This window comes from Bufo gargarizans, chromosome 7, assembly GCF_014858855.1.
Source record: "Bufo gargarizans isolate SCDJY-AF-19 chromosome 7, ASM1485885v1, whole genome shotgun sequence".
NCBI classification, from domain to species: Eukaryota; Metazoa; Chordata; class Amphibia; order Anura; family Bufonidae; genus Bufo; species Bufo gargarizans.
Window position 1 is genome coordinate 188,122,250 of NC_058086.1, and position 16,939 is coordinate 188,139,188.

Here is a 16,939-nt window from a genome sequence, read left to right on the forward strand (position 1 = left end):
TATTTCTGTAAAGAGTATTGTTGTTGTTTTAATTGTTGTGCTATGTCTCCATATTGTTTTTTATAGTCGGTTCACTTTCACGCAGACTCTTTGGGTGTATCAATCATATAAAGGGTAGGACGTACAAGCATCCTGACGTCAGTGGCCTGAGAAAGTGCGATCTGGCGCAAAATGGCTGTCGCCAAAAGCTCTCTGTGGTGAGGTACGCTTGTCCGCCCTCCCTGCTACACAAATGCATGTAACCCGCCTGGATTTATAAAAGAAGATTCCGTGTTATGTGGTGAGTGCTGCCTTTTTTCTGTTTCTTTTTGTGGCCTATATGACCATGCTTCTTGTTGAGGAAGGGTTGAGACGTATGCATATATATCCATGCATGCCTGCAAACACGTGCGGGTATGTATGGTATATATGCATACATTAACCAACGCACCATGGGATGATGTGCGCAGATGTGCCCAGCATCTGCGCACGTCTGCCCATGGTGATCCCCAGGGGCTCATGGTGGCCCCTGTGGGAAATATGTGCCCCCTTATATGTAGGGGCTTGTGCCCCCTTATCTGTGCCCCCCTTATATATATGACTGCGTCCCCTTCTATAATTCCCCTTAGAAGATATGATTAATGTATACATGTGTATGGATGTGCCCCAAGCATCTATACACATGTATATTATATGCATATTCCCCCCTCCTACACCTGAAACCAGGTGCATCGGTGTGAATGTGCCCCAAGCATTCACACCAATGCAATCTGGCTAATTGCATCAGAATGACTGGACAAGGGTCCGGTCATCCTGATGGATACAAAGAGCTCGGATTCAACAGAATCTGAGCCCTTTGTTGTAATTATCTCCAGCGCCGCTGGAGATAATTACACATGATAGAAGAAGGGGAGAAGCCTCCCCTCCTCCTAGTATGCGCATTCCGACAGTGCGATTACTATCGCACTGTCCGGAATGCTAGGTGCAGCAGGCGGGAGATCAAAGGCATCTCCCGCCTGTCTGCAGCGCGTCCCCGATGTGCTGGCCGGCGCAGTGACGTCAGGGCCCCCACATGGAGGAGAGCGCGTCCTGCGCTCAGAGCAGAGAGGACCGGACCCCCCCCCCCCCCACCTAGAAGGAGCGCATCCTGCGCTCAAGGAGGATCGGGACCCCCCAGGCAGGAATGGGAGCCCTGACACCTACCCCTCTCAGAAGAAGTCACCTCCAGGAAGGAAGAGGACGCAGGCAGCAAGGAGCTGAACTGCGCTCTGACACACAGGCTGTACGGAGCAATCGGCCCCCCCTCTGGAATGCAGGCTGGCTAAGTATCACTTCCTGGTTAACCCCTGTCCTGCTGCCCTGTGCACAGAACCCCTAAGTCCCCTGGTTAACCCCTGAATCGCCCCCTTCCTGCATCCCCTGGTTAACCCCTGACCCTCCACCACACAACCCTTCTCCTACACCCCTGATCCCCTGATTAACCCTCTGATAACCCCTGGTTCCCCTGCTGTGTCCCTGATACCCCTGGTTAACCCCTGCACCCCCTGGTTAACCCCTGCATCCCCTGGTTAACCCCTGCATCCCCTGGTTCTGTAGAGCATGCCTCTGCTCTGCAAACAACCCTTTTTAACCCTGTATTCCTTGGCCTGCAGGTATTAACCCCTGCAGTGCCACTGTTGTGTTAAACCCCCTTGTACCCCGTAGGGACAGTGCAGACGGGTGGGTTATTGTTAATATTACTTGTATGTGTGTATTGTATAGTTAGTTTGTGGGTGGAATTTGGGAACGTGTAGTGTAGCTGAGTACTGTATATTTAGTGCTGTATTGTTAGTGTATTGTGTGCGTAGTGTATTGTAGTAATAAATACTGTGTTACTTGTACCTATCTGTGTAACGTGTAGTTATTGGCGATAGTTAGTACAGTAAGGCGCATGCAGCTAGTGTAGCGATTAGTGTGAAGCATAGCGAAGGTATTGTGTTATTATTATATAAAGGTACAAATAGGCGGAGTCATCAATAGACGGCTCCTCCTATTTAGGAATATTAATTATTGATATTCGCATAATATTGGTGATTAATATTCCCCCTTTACACTTCTATTTGGGGCTGAGCACCGCTGAAGAGGATATATGGACCCGGGACTCGAGCTGACCCACGCAAACATTACCATATCGAGGGGTCATAGTAGTGCCATCCTATTTACTGTTACTAATTTTTGTACAAATATCAAAAAGATGTTTTAGGTTTTCCATTCCCACATCAACAACGATACTATCCCCTCTGGCCATATGTTACGTATATGTCCTATATCCAAACAGGATTGGGGTGGACGTCATATTCCTATGTTCTAGGCCTTCTGCCAACAATACTCCAAAGAAGGAGAAAAAACGTTGTACAGTGATCTCAGGAAGAGGGAAATTCACCCTTGAAACATGTTGTTAATACATGTCCAATGAAGTCTTTTATTAGACATACACTGGAATGAATTCCTTCTTCTCCCTGAAGAATCGGATCAGATATTTCTACTCATCTTGATCCATAACAATTCCTAAAAAGAAGAGTATATTGTAAAAGGTTCATACAAAGTCACAATACAGTAGCTAAAATGGCAGACCGGACCTGACTGCTAAGCAGAGCCTGATTCTCTTTCAAGTTGTCCTCAAAATAATTGGAATGGTCAATACCGGTCCTATTTCTACTCAGCGTCTTTCAGAGGTTCCATAGTCAATGACCAACCATGCGATGTGCCATAAATCTTTTAGCTGCAAAAAGTAATGAAGAAGTAGTAAGTAGTAACCTATTTACTTACTGTAAGTAAAGTCTGTAATACCAGGGCGGCAAGTAGATGACGCCAATGCAGCAGAGAAAGATTTGGTTTCCAGCAGGATTATTTTTTAAGTCGTTACAATCAGCATCTGTTAAAAAAAAAAGTGTACATTTTTTTAAGGTTAAAATCTGGTTACATTTTCATGTACTTCAGTCCTACAATGCACAGAATGCTTATTTGCAATTCAACAGATGCACTTTACCTTAATGGGGTTAACTGGGATTACTACATGCTCATGTAGTTGCTCATATACATCTTCTCCCGACTTTAATTTTCAGTTTGGACTTTCCTGACCCAATCCCTCTGGTTTGTTTCTATCCTGTCTGTAGCACTTCCTGTTCCTGTATCCAACCAAACCCATGATGCACTTCTCCTTTCTCTGCCACAGCTCCGGCACCGCCCCTAACAACGCCCAGCTAGTTTATAGCTCCTCCCTTAGCTAGTTACATAGACACTCCCCTATCACTGCCCCTGTTGCTCCTTTGACACGCCCATGGACATCACAAGAAAGAGTTACATGGACGTGGTCATGTGACCACAGACCAGAACTGAAGATAGGAGCAATAGGTAAAATGTAAATGAAATACATTACAAAATTACAGCTATCTTCATAAATTATTTTAAAGGATGTTGATGCAAATTGGAAAACCCCTTTAAGCTGACCACGTGACCATGTTCAAAGTGGAGCCAGGAAGAATAGTTGTTCGGTTACCATGTGTATGGCCAACTTTAAACCTTTAAGAACTACACGTAGCAGCACACTGCTTTATGCACAAAGACCCATGCAAACACTGAAAACATGAATAAATGTAATCTGCATCACTGCTATACTTACTATATGAAAATTAGAAGTTCTTTGCGCATATCCATTCTTCAGCCCATTTACTATGATATTATATTATTGCAAATTATATAGTACTTGTCTAAAATACTTGCCTTTTTGGCATTTTTGCAGAACTGCAGATGTTACATGGAAGTCTATAGGAAATACGAGGGTCAGTCAAAAATTTGTTTTTAATCACCTTTCAGAAAAGGCAAATATGGTACATCATTTTTGAACATGCTGTATTTTTCGCTCTATAAGGCCTCTTTCACACTTGCGTTGTTAGGATGCCGGAAGTGCCCGCCGGATCTGTAACACCGCAAGTGAACTGAAAGCATTTGAAGACGGATCCGTCTTCAAAATGCGTTCAGTGTTACTATGGCAGCCAGGACGCTATTAAAGTCCTGGTTGCCATAGTAGTAGTGGGGAGCGGGGAGCAGTATACTTACAGTCCTGCGCGGCTCCCGGGGCGCTCCAGAGTGACGTCAGAGCGCCCCATGCGCATGGATGACGTGATCCATGCGATCACGTCATTCATGCGCGTGGGGCGCCCTGATGTCACTCTGAAGCGCCCCGGGAGCCGCACGGATGGTAAGTATGCTGCTCCCCCGCTCCCCACTACTCTTTACCATGGCAAACAGGACTTTAGTGTCCCGGCAGCCATGGTAACCATTCAGAAAAAGCTAAATGTCGGATCCGGTAATGCGCCGAAACGACGTTTAGCTTAAGGACGGATCCGGATTAATGCCTTTCAATGGGCATTAATTCCGGATCCGGCCTTGCGGCAAGTGTTCAGGATTTTTGGCAAAAAGCGAAGCATGCTGCGGTATTTTCTCCGGCCAAAAAAACGTTCCGGTCCTGAACTGAAGACATCCTGATGCATCCTGAAAAGATTTCTCTCCATTCAGAATGCATTGGGATAAACCTGATCAGGATTTTTCCGGCATAGAGCCCCCGACGACGGAACTATATGCCGGAAAAGAAATACGCAAGTGTGAAAGAGCAGATGCATTGGACCATAAAACTAGAATTGCTGTATTCACCACCCCCCGGTGTTACTGAGTACTAGTGAACATTTGCATAATGGAAGAGCTGAACAACTTCCTCCGTACATGTTTTTAATAACATTTACACCTGGTGCAAAAAAGAAGTAAAAACTATTTCAGTCAGGGGCTGGATTTGTTTTTACACCAGGCACACAGACTGCCGGAGGTGCGCCTTATTTCTGACTAGGCCTGCGTCTCATCAATAATTAGACACTTTCTCCTCCAGCACAGAGGGAATAATAGTCTAGGGTAAAAAGCCATTCTTTGATAAATATCCTCCTTAGGGTCCATTCACACGTCCGCAATTCTGTTCCGCATTTTGCGGAACAGAATTGCGGACCCTTTCATTTCTATGGGGCCCCGATCCGGAAATGCGGACCTGCACTTCTTGGTCCACATTTCCGTTCCCGAAAAAAATAGAACATGCCCTATTCTTGTCTGCAATTGCGGACAAGAATAGGCACATTCTATTAGTGCCTGCGATGTGCGGTCTGCAAAATGCGAAACGCACATTGCCGGTGTCCACGGATCCGCAAAACACACACGGATGTGTTAATGGACTCTTAGTGTGTAATAACCCTAAAAATTCTAAATGTATGACCATATGCTATGCAAGGTGTCGTTGAGATGAAGCCATCTGGAATCAAAGAAGACAGAGCTGCCAAATATCAACTAATTATAACCGCGTTGTTTATGTGGTCTTCATTGTTAATAGCTGCGCAGTAAGGGTGCTACACACGTCGTGGCTGTGCTACATTTTTAGTGCACCAAAAAAAATGCACAAAACTTATGTAGCGTTTGCAATAACATACATGTATCTAGGGTGCATTTTCTTAGAACAAATGGAGCACACAGGAGCCCTGAATTACATTAAAGGGGTCGTCTCACTTTGGCAAATGACGTTTATCATGTAGAGAAAGTTAATACAAGGCGCTTACTAATGTATTGTGCTTGTCCATATTGCTTCCTTTGCTGGCTTGATTCATTGTTCCATCACATTATACACTGCTCGTATCAATTGTTTACGACTAGCGTTGAGCAAAGCGAGGTTTGGATCCATATAGCATTCAAATGTATGGGCTCCAGCGAGGGAAATTTGTTGTCTAATATATACAGCTGATTGTATGTATGTGTGTATGTATGTCCGCAAAAGGAATCTGCATCGTCGCATTTACAATCACAAAATTTTGTACACAGGTACATCAGGTGTCCGGGAAGGTTTTAGACTGGGCCTCAGCTCTCTAGCACGTAACGTTCCTGAGATATTCACAAAAAAATGCATTAGCCAATAGAAGCCTGGTCACATGACCCTTATCAGCCAATAGAAGCTCGCAGGCCCTTAGTCTCCACATACACACAGTTTTACACCAATTTTCCATAACAACCCAGCCATTTTTCTTCACTGCTGTAGGTCAGCTTTAAAGGAAATCTGTCACCAGGATAATCGCTATTGAAGTAAAGCCATGGCCTAATAGCACTTAGTACCTTATTTCCACAAGTGCCTTTGTTTCAGCAATACAAGTTTTCTATCTTCTGAAAATCCTGTTTATTTGGTATGTAAATGAGCCAGTAAGGTGCCCAGAGGGGCGTCATTCTTTCAGGAAGGAGCCCAAGCACACCTCCTGCCACAATGTGTCCACCCACCCCTCCTACATCACATTTAACCCTTTGAGGACCATAAGATTACCGTCATCAATATAAAAATAATTATATTTTTTTCCATTTAACCCCTTAAGGACCAGGCTCATTTTCACCTTAATGACCAGGCCATTTTTTGCAAATCTGACCAGTGTCACTTTAAGTGCTGATAACTTTAAAACACTTTGACTTATCCAGGCCATTCTGAGATTGTTTTTTCGTCACATATTGTACTTCATGACACTGGTAAAATGAAGTCAAAAAAAATAATTTTTTTGCATAATAAAATACCTAATTTACCAAAAATTTGGAAAAATTAGCAAATTTCAAAGTTTCAGTTTCTCTACTTCTGTAATACATAGTAATACCCCCAAAAATTGTGATGACTTAACATTCCCCATATGTCTACTTCATGTTTGAATTATTTTGGGAATGATATTTTATTTTTTGGGGATGTTACAAGGCTTAGAAGTTTAGAAGCAAATCTTGAAATTTTTCAGAAATTTACAAAAACCCAATTTTTAGGGACCACTACAGCTCTGAAGTCACTTTGCGAGGCTTACATAATAGAAACCGCCCCAAAATGACCCCATTCTATAAACTACACCCCTCAAGGTATTCAAAACTGATTTTACAAACTCCGTTAACCCTTTAGGTGTTGCACAAGAGTTATTGGCAAATGGGGATGAAATTTGAGAATTTAATTTTTTTTGCCTAATTTTCCATTTTAACCCATTTTTTCCACTAACAAAGCAAGGGTTAACAGCCAAACAAGACTGTATCTTTATTGCCCTGACTCTGCTGTTTACAGAAACACCCAATATGTGTCCGTAAACTACTGTACGGCCACACAGCGGGGCATAGAGTGAAAGGTGCGCCGTATGGTTTTTGGAAGCCAGATTTTGCTGGACATTTATTTTGACACCATGTCCCATTTGAAGCCCCCTGATGCACCCCTAGAGTAGAAATTCCATAAAAGTGACCCCATCTAAGAAACTACACCCCTCAAGGTATTCAAAACTGATTTTACAAACTTCGTTAACCCTTTAGGTGTTGCACAAGAGTTATTGACAGATGGGGATGAAATTTGAGAATTTCATTTTTTTGCCTAATTTTCAATTTTAACCCATTTTTTCCAGTAACAAATCAAGGGTTAATAGCCAAACAAGACTGTATCTTTATTGCCCTGACTCTGCCGTTTACAGAAACACCCCATATGTGGCCGTAAAAACTACTGTACGGCCACACAGCGGGGCGTAGAGTGAAAGGTGCGCCGTATGGTTTTTGGAAGCCAGATTTTGCTGGACAGTTTTTTTGACACCATGTCCCATTTGAAGCCCCCTGATGCAACCCTAGAGTAGAAACTCCATAAAAGTGACCCCATCTAAGAAACTACACCCCTCAAGGTATTCAAAACTGATTTTACAAACTTCGTTAACCCTTTAGGTGTTGCACAAGATTTAATGGAAAATAGAGATACAATTTCAAAATTTAACTTTTTGGGCAGATTTTCCATTTTAATATTTTTTTTCCAGTTACAAAGCAAGGGTTAACAGCCAAACAAAACTCATTATTTATGGCCCTGATTCTGTAGTTTACAGAAACACCCCATATGTGGTCGTAAACTGCTGTACGGGCACACGGCAGGGTGCAGAAGCAAAGGAATGCCATACGGTTTTTGGAAGGCAGATTTTGCTAAATTGTTTTTTTGACACCATGTCCCATTTGAAGCCCCCCTGATGCACCCCTGGAGTAGAAACTCCAAAAAAGTGACCCCATTTTAGAAAGTACGGAATAGGGTGGCAGCATTGTTGGTACTAGTTTAGGGTACATATGATTTTTGATTGCTCTATATTACACTTTTTGTGCGGCAAGGTAACAAGAAATAGCTTTTTTGGCACGTTTTCTTTTTGTTATTTACAACATTCATCTGACAGGTTTGATCATGTGGTAATTTTATAGAGCAGGTTGTCACGGACGCGGCGATACCTAATATGTATACAATTTTTTTTGTATGTTTTATACAATAACTTCATTTTTAAAACCAAAAAATTGTTTAGTGTCTCCATAGTCTAAGAGCCATAGTTTTTTCATTTTTTGGGAGATTATCTTGAGTAGGATCTAATTTTTTGCGGGATGAGATGACGGTTTGATTGGCACTATTTTAGGGTGCATATGACTTTTTGATCGCTTGCTATTACACTTTTTGTGACGTAAGATGGCAAAAAATTGCTTTCTTTACACCTTTTTTTTTTTTTTTTTTTACGGTGCTCACCTGAGGGGTTAGGTCATGTGATATTTTTATAGAGCCGGTCGATACGGACGCGGCGATACCTAATATGTATACTTTATTTTTATTTATGTAAGTTTTACACAATGATTTAATTTTTGAAACAAAAAAAAATCATGTTTTAGCGTTTCCATAGTCTAAGAGCCATAGTTTTTTCAGTTTTTGGGCGATTATCTTGAGTAGGGTCTCATTTTTTGCGGGATGAGATGACGGTTTGATTGGTTCTATTTTGGCGTACATGCGACTTTTTTTATCACTTTTATTACCTTTTTTGGGAAGTAAGGTGGGCAAAATTTCAATTTTCTCATAGTTTTAATTTTTTTATTTTTATGGCGTTCACCGTGCGGGGAAAGTAACATGACTGTTTTATAGATCAGGTCGTTACGGACGCGGCGATACCCAATATGTGTAGTGTATTTTATTTTTTTCATTTTTATTCAGTGATAAATGTTTTTTTTTTATCTTAACTTTTTTCACATTTTTTTATTTTTTTTGACCCAGACCCACTTGGTTCTTGAAGATCCAGTGGGTCTGATGTCTGTACAATACAGTACAGTACAATATATAGTACTGTACTGTATTTTACTTACACTGAAGAGATCTATGTCTTTAGCATAGATCTGTTCAGCAACATGGACAGCAGGACGCCTAAGCAGGCGTCCTGTTGCCATGGGAACCTTCCCCGTCTGCCACAACTTCGCAGACGGGGAAGGGTGAGGACGGGGCTTCGGGGGGGCTGCCTGGGGGCTCTGTCCTTCTCCATCGGGGGGGCTGCAAAGGCACAGCAGCCCCCCGATCGGAGAGGGAGGGAGCTCCCTGCGCTGTTAACCTTTTCCATACAGCGGTCCGTACGGACCGCTGTATGGAAAGGGTTAAACGGCTGACATCGCATCAACGATGTCAGCCGTTTATACCAGGGTGCCAGCAATGTGCTGGCACCCTGGTATACCCACTAGAAACCAACGATTATTCACCGCCTTCGACACCCCCCCTGCACCACCCGCCGCCATCAAATCGTGCAGGGGGAAGGTGAAATCTTGATTTTAGGCACTCTGAAGTTTCTGATCCCCGCGGTCAGGGACCGCGGGGATCAGAAACTGCAAAAAGCGCAGCAAACCGCAGGTCTGAATTGACCTGCGGTTTGCTGCGATCGCCGACACGGGGGGGTCAAATGACCCCCCCTGGCGTTGTGACAGGATGCCGGCTGAATGATTTCAGCCGAAATCCCGTTCCGATTAACCCCCGCGGCGCCGGAATTCCGATTTTAAGTCAGGACGTACCGGTACGTCCTCGGTCCTTAAGGACTAGGGAAATAGGGCGTACCGGTACGTCCTCGGTCCTTAAGGGGTTAAGAATGTATTTGAACAATAAATAAAACCATTTCCACACTAGTGTCATTTTTGGGGGAGGAGTTATGAAACGGGACAAATGCGACTTTTTACATTACTTTCAATGGAAGGCCAAAAGAAGCTAAAAAAATTTTGTTACAGCAACTGAAGTTCGTACACTTCAGTTGCTGTAACTAAGCCATTTCATGAAATAACTGGCAAAAATCTAGATCCATTTGTTGATAAGAACTAATATTTTGACTCAAACAAAAAAAAAATAGTATTTTAAGTTCTTAATCAGACGATACAGGCAATTAAAAATATGGGACAAATACGTCTCTTGGTCCTCAAATGGTTAAGCTTAACTGCCCCCCTTTTCCCTGCTCCCAGCATGAGGGCAGGCTTTGGCACTAGCAGAGGGCGTGCCTGGGCTCCTTCCTGCAAGATTGACGCCCCTCTGGGCACCTTACTGGTGACAGATTCACTTTAAAGTTGATGTTAAGGGTGGAGAGTGCTGTGGAGGGAGCAGGTAGTGTGGCTAACTTAAGAAACCCTGCCCCCAGGTCCCGCTAAGCCACACCCTTGACCTGATTAGGCCACGCCCCCTCTCATTTCGCCGACAGAGATTGAAAAAATTAAGGTAAAAATCAACTTCTGTCAGCTGCAGCGGTGGGAGGGAGGGTGACTTTGAAGTGCTGCTGTCTGAGAGTGAGCTGTTCAAAAGGACATCCCTGTGTCCGTCCAGGCTGGATGGAAGACAGGGAGTCTGAAAGCCGGACTGTCTGACCTAAAAACGGACCTCTGGCCACCCTAGGGGCAGGCTGCTGGGTCACAGTTAAGGGGACGGTCCACTATGGAGGTCAGTTTTAAGGGGCAGATTGCTGTAGAGGCCACTGTTAAGGGGGCGGGGTGTTCTGGAAATCACTATTAAGGAGATGGATTACTGTGGAGGTCATTAATAAAGGGACGGCCACTATGGAGGTCAGTGTTAGGGGGGAGGATGCTGTGGATGTCACTGTTAAAAGGGCAGGCCCTGTGGAGGTCTCTGTTAAGGGGGTAGGGAATGGTGGAGGTCACAGTTAAGGAAACGGTCCGCTATTGAGGTAAGTGTCAAGGGGTGGGCTGCTGTAGAGGTCACATTTTAATTGAACGGAGTTCTGTGGACGTCACTGTTAAGGGGGCGGATTATTGTGGAAATCACTGTTGATGAGACGGGGTACTGTGGAGGTCACTAATAAAGGGGCTGCCGCTTTGGAGGTCACTGTTAAACGGGAAGCCGCTGTGGATGTTACTTTTAAGGGGGCAGGTGGCTGCGAAGGTCACTTTTAAAGGGGCAGGCACTGTGGAGGTCACTCTTAAGGGGAGGAGGGCGCTGTGGAGGCCACTATTAGAGGGGCATCGGGGTACTGTGAGGTCACTGTTAAGGCAGCGGGGTACTGTGAGGTCACTGTTATGGGAGCGGGGTACAGTGGAGGCCACTGTTAAGGGAGCAAAGTACTGTGGCAGTCACTGTTAAAGGGGCAGTCGCTGTGGAGGTCTCTGTTAAAGGGGCCGGAAATTGTGGAGGTCAGTTAAGGGGACTGTCACTTATGGTTAGTGTTAAGGGGCGGCTGCTGTAGAGGTCACTTTTGGGACGGGCCCTCGAGGAGGACACTGTCAAGGGGGTAGGGTGCTGTTGAACTCACTGTTAAATTGGGCAGGCTGCTGAGTGTATGTGTGTATGTATGTTTGCTAAAGGAATCCGCACTATTGCATTTACAATCACGAAAAAGGTTTTAGACCAGGTCTCAGCTCTCTAGGACGTATCGTTCCTGAGATATTCACAAAAAATGCATTAGCCAATAGAAGCCTGGTCACATGACGCTTATCAGCCAATAGAAGCTCGCAGGCCCTTAGTCTTCACATACACACAGTTTTACACCAATTTTCCATAACAACCCAGCCATTTTTCTTCACTGCTGTAGGTCAGCTTTAAAGGGGCAGGGCGCTGTGGATGACACTGTTAAGGGAGCAGAGTGCTGCGGAGGTCATAGTTCAGGGGGCAGGTAGGGTGACCATTAAGGCCACCCTCAAAAGATGGACTTTAAAACCCCGCCCCAGGCCCCTCTAAGCCACGCCCCTGCTTGGTTAGGCCATGCCCCTAACACTCCACAGTCAACGGGGATTGAAAAAATGAAGGTAAAAATCTACTTCTGTCAGCTGCAGGGGTGGGAGGGAGGGTGACTTTCTCCCTGCAGCTCATGCTCAGACAGAACAGTGCTGCTGTCTGAGAGTGAGCTGTTCAACATGACATCCCTGTGTCCGTCCAGGAGCTGTGCCGGACGGAGGACAGAGAGTCTGAAAGCCGGACTGCCCGGTCTACAACCGGACCTCTGGCCACCCTAGGGGCAGGCTGCTGTGGAGGTCACAGTTAAGGGGACGGTCCACTATGGAGGTCAGTGTTAAGGGGCAGATTGCTGAGAGGTCACTGTTAGGGGATGGAGTGTTGTGGAAATCACTGTTAAGGAGAGGGGTACTGCGGAGGTCCCTAATAAAGGGGCTGCTGCTGTGGAGGTCACTATTAAGGGGCCAGCTGCTGTCGAAGGCACTGTTAAGGGGGCGGGGTGTTGTGGAGGTCACAATTTAAAGGAACGGAGCTCTTTGGAGATCACAGTTAAGAGGGCGGGTTATTGTGGAAATCACTGTTAATGAGACGGGGTACTGTCGAGGTCCCTAATAAAGGGGCGGCTGCTGTGGAGGTCACTGTTAAGGGGACGGTCTGCTGTGGAGGTCACTGTTAAGGGGTCGGGATGCTGTGGAGGTCACTGTTAAGGGGGCAGGGAACGGTGGAGGTCACAGTTAAGGGGACAGTCCGCTATGGAGGTCAGTGTTAAGGGGCCAGCTGCTGTAGAGGGCACTGTTAAGGGGGCGGGGTGTTGTGGAGGTCACAATTTAAAGGAACGGAGTTCTTTGGAGATCACTGTTAAGGGGGCGGGTTATTTTGGAAATCACTGTTAATGAGACGGGGTACTGTGGAGGTCACTAATAAATGTGCGGGAACTGTGGATGTTACTGTTATAATGGATACTGTCGATATCTTTTAATGACACACAAACATTAAATGAAATAGATGAAATATACAGGTCCTTCTGCTAGTAATATAATAATAATCTTTATTTATATAGCGCCAACATATTCCGCAGCGCTTTACAATTCAGGGGTTCATGTGCAAACAGTCATAAATAACATAGCAACAGACAAGTCAATAATTAGAACAAGAGGAATGAGGGCCCTGCTCGCAAGAGCTTACAATCTATGAGGAGAAAGGGGTGACACAAAAGGTAACAGTGCTGCTTTTGTAGAATGGTTCAGCCATCTTGGGAAAATAGGGGAGTAGATATAAAGCTGTACGAGCCAGTAACCAGCCAATAGTGTAGTGCTTTTGGGTACATGGGTGTGGTGGAGAGTTTGGTCGAGGATCAGGTTCAGGAACTAATGATCATAGATGGTCTATATATGGAGAGGAGTCAGATCAGGAGATGTCAAAGGTCACCCTAAAAAGATGTGTTTTTAGGGAGCATGTAAAACCACATATTGTGATTTAACCTAATTGTTTGGGGTATGGCGTTCCAGAGAACTGGTGCAGCTCGGGAGAAGTCTTGTAGATGAGAGTGAGAGGTTCGGATTACAGTGGATGTCAGTCTTAAACGTTTGCAGAGCATAGAGCATGGGTAGGATGGTAGATAGAAATGAGGGATGAGATGTAGGGGGGCACAGCACTGTGAAGAGCTTTGTGGGTGAGAATGAACAGTTAAAATTTTAAATTGCACAGAGTGGAGTTGGCGGCCAGGAGGGAGTGAAAAGTGTAAGTTCTTGGGTTGTTAGACAGTCAGACGATTAGGGTGATTAGGATATTAGAAGTAGGTTTGGTGAGGTGGAGGGCAGTTATAGGTTCTTAGAATTAATTTGTAATGCAGGATATTTTCTGGTTTGTGAGGTTTTTCTCCATAGGCATTCTGAACCCCTGGAGCAATGCTGGAGAAAGCGAGTTTGCGGTGTAAGCCAGGGCTGCATTGGTCTATGTTTGGAGGTTCTGAAGGTAGGGGGTGCTACTACATCCAGGATACTTCTGAGGGTGTCATTATAGTGATTTACAGCCAGATCAGGGCAGAAGAGGGAAGAGATTGTGGACAATGATGAGTGTAGTGTGCTGGGATGGGTGTGGATTTGTGAGAATGAAGGAGAGGATGTTGCGGTCCGAGTGGGAGAAGTGAGTTATTATAGTTGATGGAGATTGAACAAAGCCAGAAGAAGACAAGGTCAAGTGTGTTCCCATCTTTATGTGTTTGAGAGTTAGAAAGTTGTGAAAGGCCAAGAGAGGAGGTTAGAGAGAGCAGCTGGGAGGCAGACGGGCAGATGGAGCTGTTTATGGGGATATTGAAGTCTCTCAAGATAAGGGTTGGTAATTTTGAGGACAGGAAGTGTGACAGCCAGGCAGCAAAGTGTTCCAGGAGCTGGGTGGGTGAGCCAGAGGGACGTTATACAACCGATACTCTGAGGGAAAGGGGATGGAAGAGCCTGAGTGTCTGGACCTCAAAAGAAGGGAATTAGAGTGATGGAACTGGGGGGAGGACCTGGAATTGGCATTGTGGGGACAGGAATATGTCGACTCCACCACCATGTCTGTTCTCAAGTCCAGGAGTATGGGAGAGGTGTAGGTCACCGTAGTTTCGCGAGACTTTGGTGAAAAACTTCGGATTTTAAAACTTGAAAACCAGTTTAAAACTTGGATCTGAAGTTGGCTTCGTTACCGAGGGTTTTTATATCATGTGTAAATGTTATTAAGAGCATGTATAGAGGTAGTTCTACCAAACAAGGGCTAATGTCTACGATCAGAGATAACGCCAAATGTGACCACAGTATCTGAAGGCTAAAAACGCAGAAGTACTGCACTTCAGGGCCAGAAACTCCTACCCTGGTTGGCGAACAGGAGAGCTATGTCTTAGCTCAGATGCGCTGGGTTTCCCTGAATAAACCCAGCGTATTAGAGCTGTAGTTCCTATGGAGGCCTGGAGGTGGCAGGGCTCCATAGGAAAACAGAAAATAGGGTTTACCATGCAGTGCTAATGCATGCTAAAAGCAATCTGAACAACGAATTTCACCTCACCAGAACCCATACATTTCAATGTTGTACAGAGAAAGACCCATTCTCTGTACAACAGAGGTGGTCCCGGCGGAAGTGGGCGGAAGGATCGGATGCCTGCACCGGGGTGGGAATTTGGAAGGGAGGAGTGTTCATACTTGAGCCACATTGATACAGACCCAGATCGACAACCAGCAGCTGACTGGTCCAGCGTATGAGGATGTACCACCTGCCAGCCTGACATGATCACCTCAGAGGCAGCCAGCGCAGTGCAGACTACGAGGAATCACTAAGTGCCACCGATCTGCAGCGCCAGTGTCTGGGGAATCCACATGGGAGGCTCATTATAGAAATGCCTATTCTTGACCGCAAAACGGACAAGAATAAGACATGCCTCATAATTTTTGCGGGGCCACGGAACAGAGCAATGGATGCGGACAGCACACAGTATACACAGTATACAGAATCAAAATACGGCCCGTATACCGAACGCAAAAAATGTTTGTGTGCATGAGCACTAAATCTGATGGTCAGCAATATATACATAATCTAAGCAAGTTTTAGGCAAAAAAAAATATCTATTTCCTCATTTCCCTGGTTCTCTTCTGTCCTCTGTTTACCTGCAATAACAAAAATCTCTGCAAACCCTGCTCTGCAAAGGTAGTGAATAACAGAGCTGCCCTGAGTGACATGTCTGACTGCTTGCGATACTCAGCATCATGTTGTATGTGTAGGACTACAAGTCCCAGCTGTACAATGACACTGCTGATACACACAGGATCTTCCTCCTACATGTTCTTGTGCAATGCTCTGCAGAACTCCTCTAATCTGTCAGCTCTGTGTGTGCAGGATGAGGAGGGAAGATCTGTAGTACCCCAGATGGGGCACTACCATTCTTACACCTTACTACTGTCTCTAATGGCTAACAAATGTCATCTTTGTATTTGATTCCAGGTCCTTTGATATTGTGCCTTTATAACATTGTATTACATGTAACATGCCTGGTTATCCAGCAGGTGGCAGTGTATCTGACAGAGATCTGGGTCCGCCAAAGTTATGAAGAAGCGCCGGCCTCTCCATAACTTCGGCGCATCCAGCGCCAGTTCTAAATGTAAGACAGCTCCCGAGCTATCTTACATTTAGATGATTTTCTAGGCCAAAAACAAGCGTAGAAAATGGTGAATGTGATGGGCCTACCGGTCCCTTCCATGCCACACCCACAATGTTAGACCTGACTAACTGTTGCGCCGCTATCTGCGCCTGAAATACGCCTAATTTAGGCGTATTTCAGCTTAGTAAATGACACCCTTAATGTTTTATCAATAACATAAAATGCTGCAGCCAGGATTTTATAAACAGAGAAATAAGAGCAACAGAAGAAAGGAAGCGCAAAAAAGGAGAAATAAAAAATAAAAAAATGATCAAATGAGAGAGAAAAAAAAGAACAAATGACCTTTTAGTTCCTAACGTGACTTACCTTTCTCCGGAGTCCTTCAAGCAGGATGCAGAGGTTTGTGATCTTCTGCAGAGCTCTGGGATAGAAAGAAAATCGTCTCCTATTTATACAGGACAGATTCTGGTTTCACTTTCGATCTGAGTTTTCTGGTCTTTGAACTGCTGCATTGTGCTGTGGAATTGCTCTTAGATTTCCGGCCTCTGTTCACAACCAGGAGCAAGCACATTATAATAATAACTCCTATACCAAGCACTTAAACAGGAGGAAAACCTGAAATAATTCCCAGAGTCGACTATTAACATCAAAATAACAAGTCACAGTAATAACAGAAAACATAATGCAGTTTTATAAAAGCTACACAGGGTCAGAGCCACAGGGGAAAACAGGAATAATGACCAGGGATCTCTTCTACCCTTCATATTTTGGGCACA

At 44.9% G+C, this 16,939-nt stretch overlaps 1 protein-coding gene across 4 annotated transcripts in view; it reads right to left on the minus strand.

Moving 5' to 3' along the window:
• LOC122943017 (interferon-induced very large GTPase 1-like) overlaps nucleotides 1–16,601 on the minus strand; it is a 42,529-nt gene extending 25,928 nt beyond the window's left edge. The window contains exons 1-2 of one of the 4 annotated variants that reach the window (XM_044300372.1): nucleotides 16,530–16,601; nucleotides 2,788–2,893 (exon numbers count right to left, since the gene is read on the minus strand). The gene's annotated coding sequence lies outside the window, so the exon portion shown is untranslated. Of the gene's footprint in view, nucleotides 1–1,182; nucleotides 1,349–2,787; nucleotides 2,894–3,640; nucleotides 3,784–16,529 lie in introns of those variants that run through there. The other 3 variants (XM_044300371.1, XM_044300370.1, XM_044300374.1) reach the window with 3 other exon arrangements.
• Between the last annotated feature and the right edge of the window lie 338 nt (nucleotides 16,602–16,939).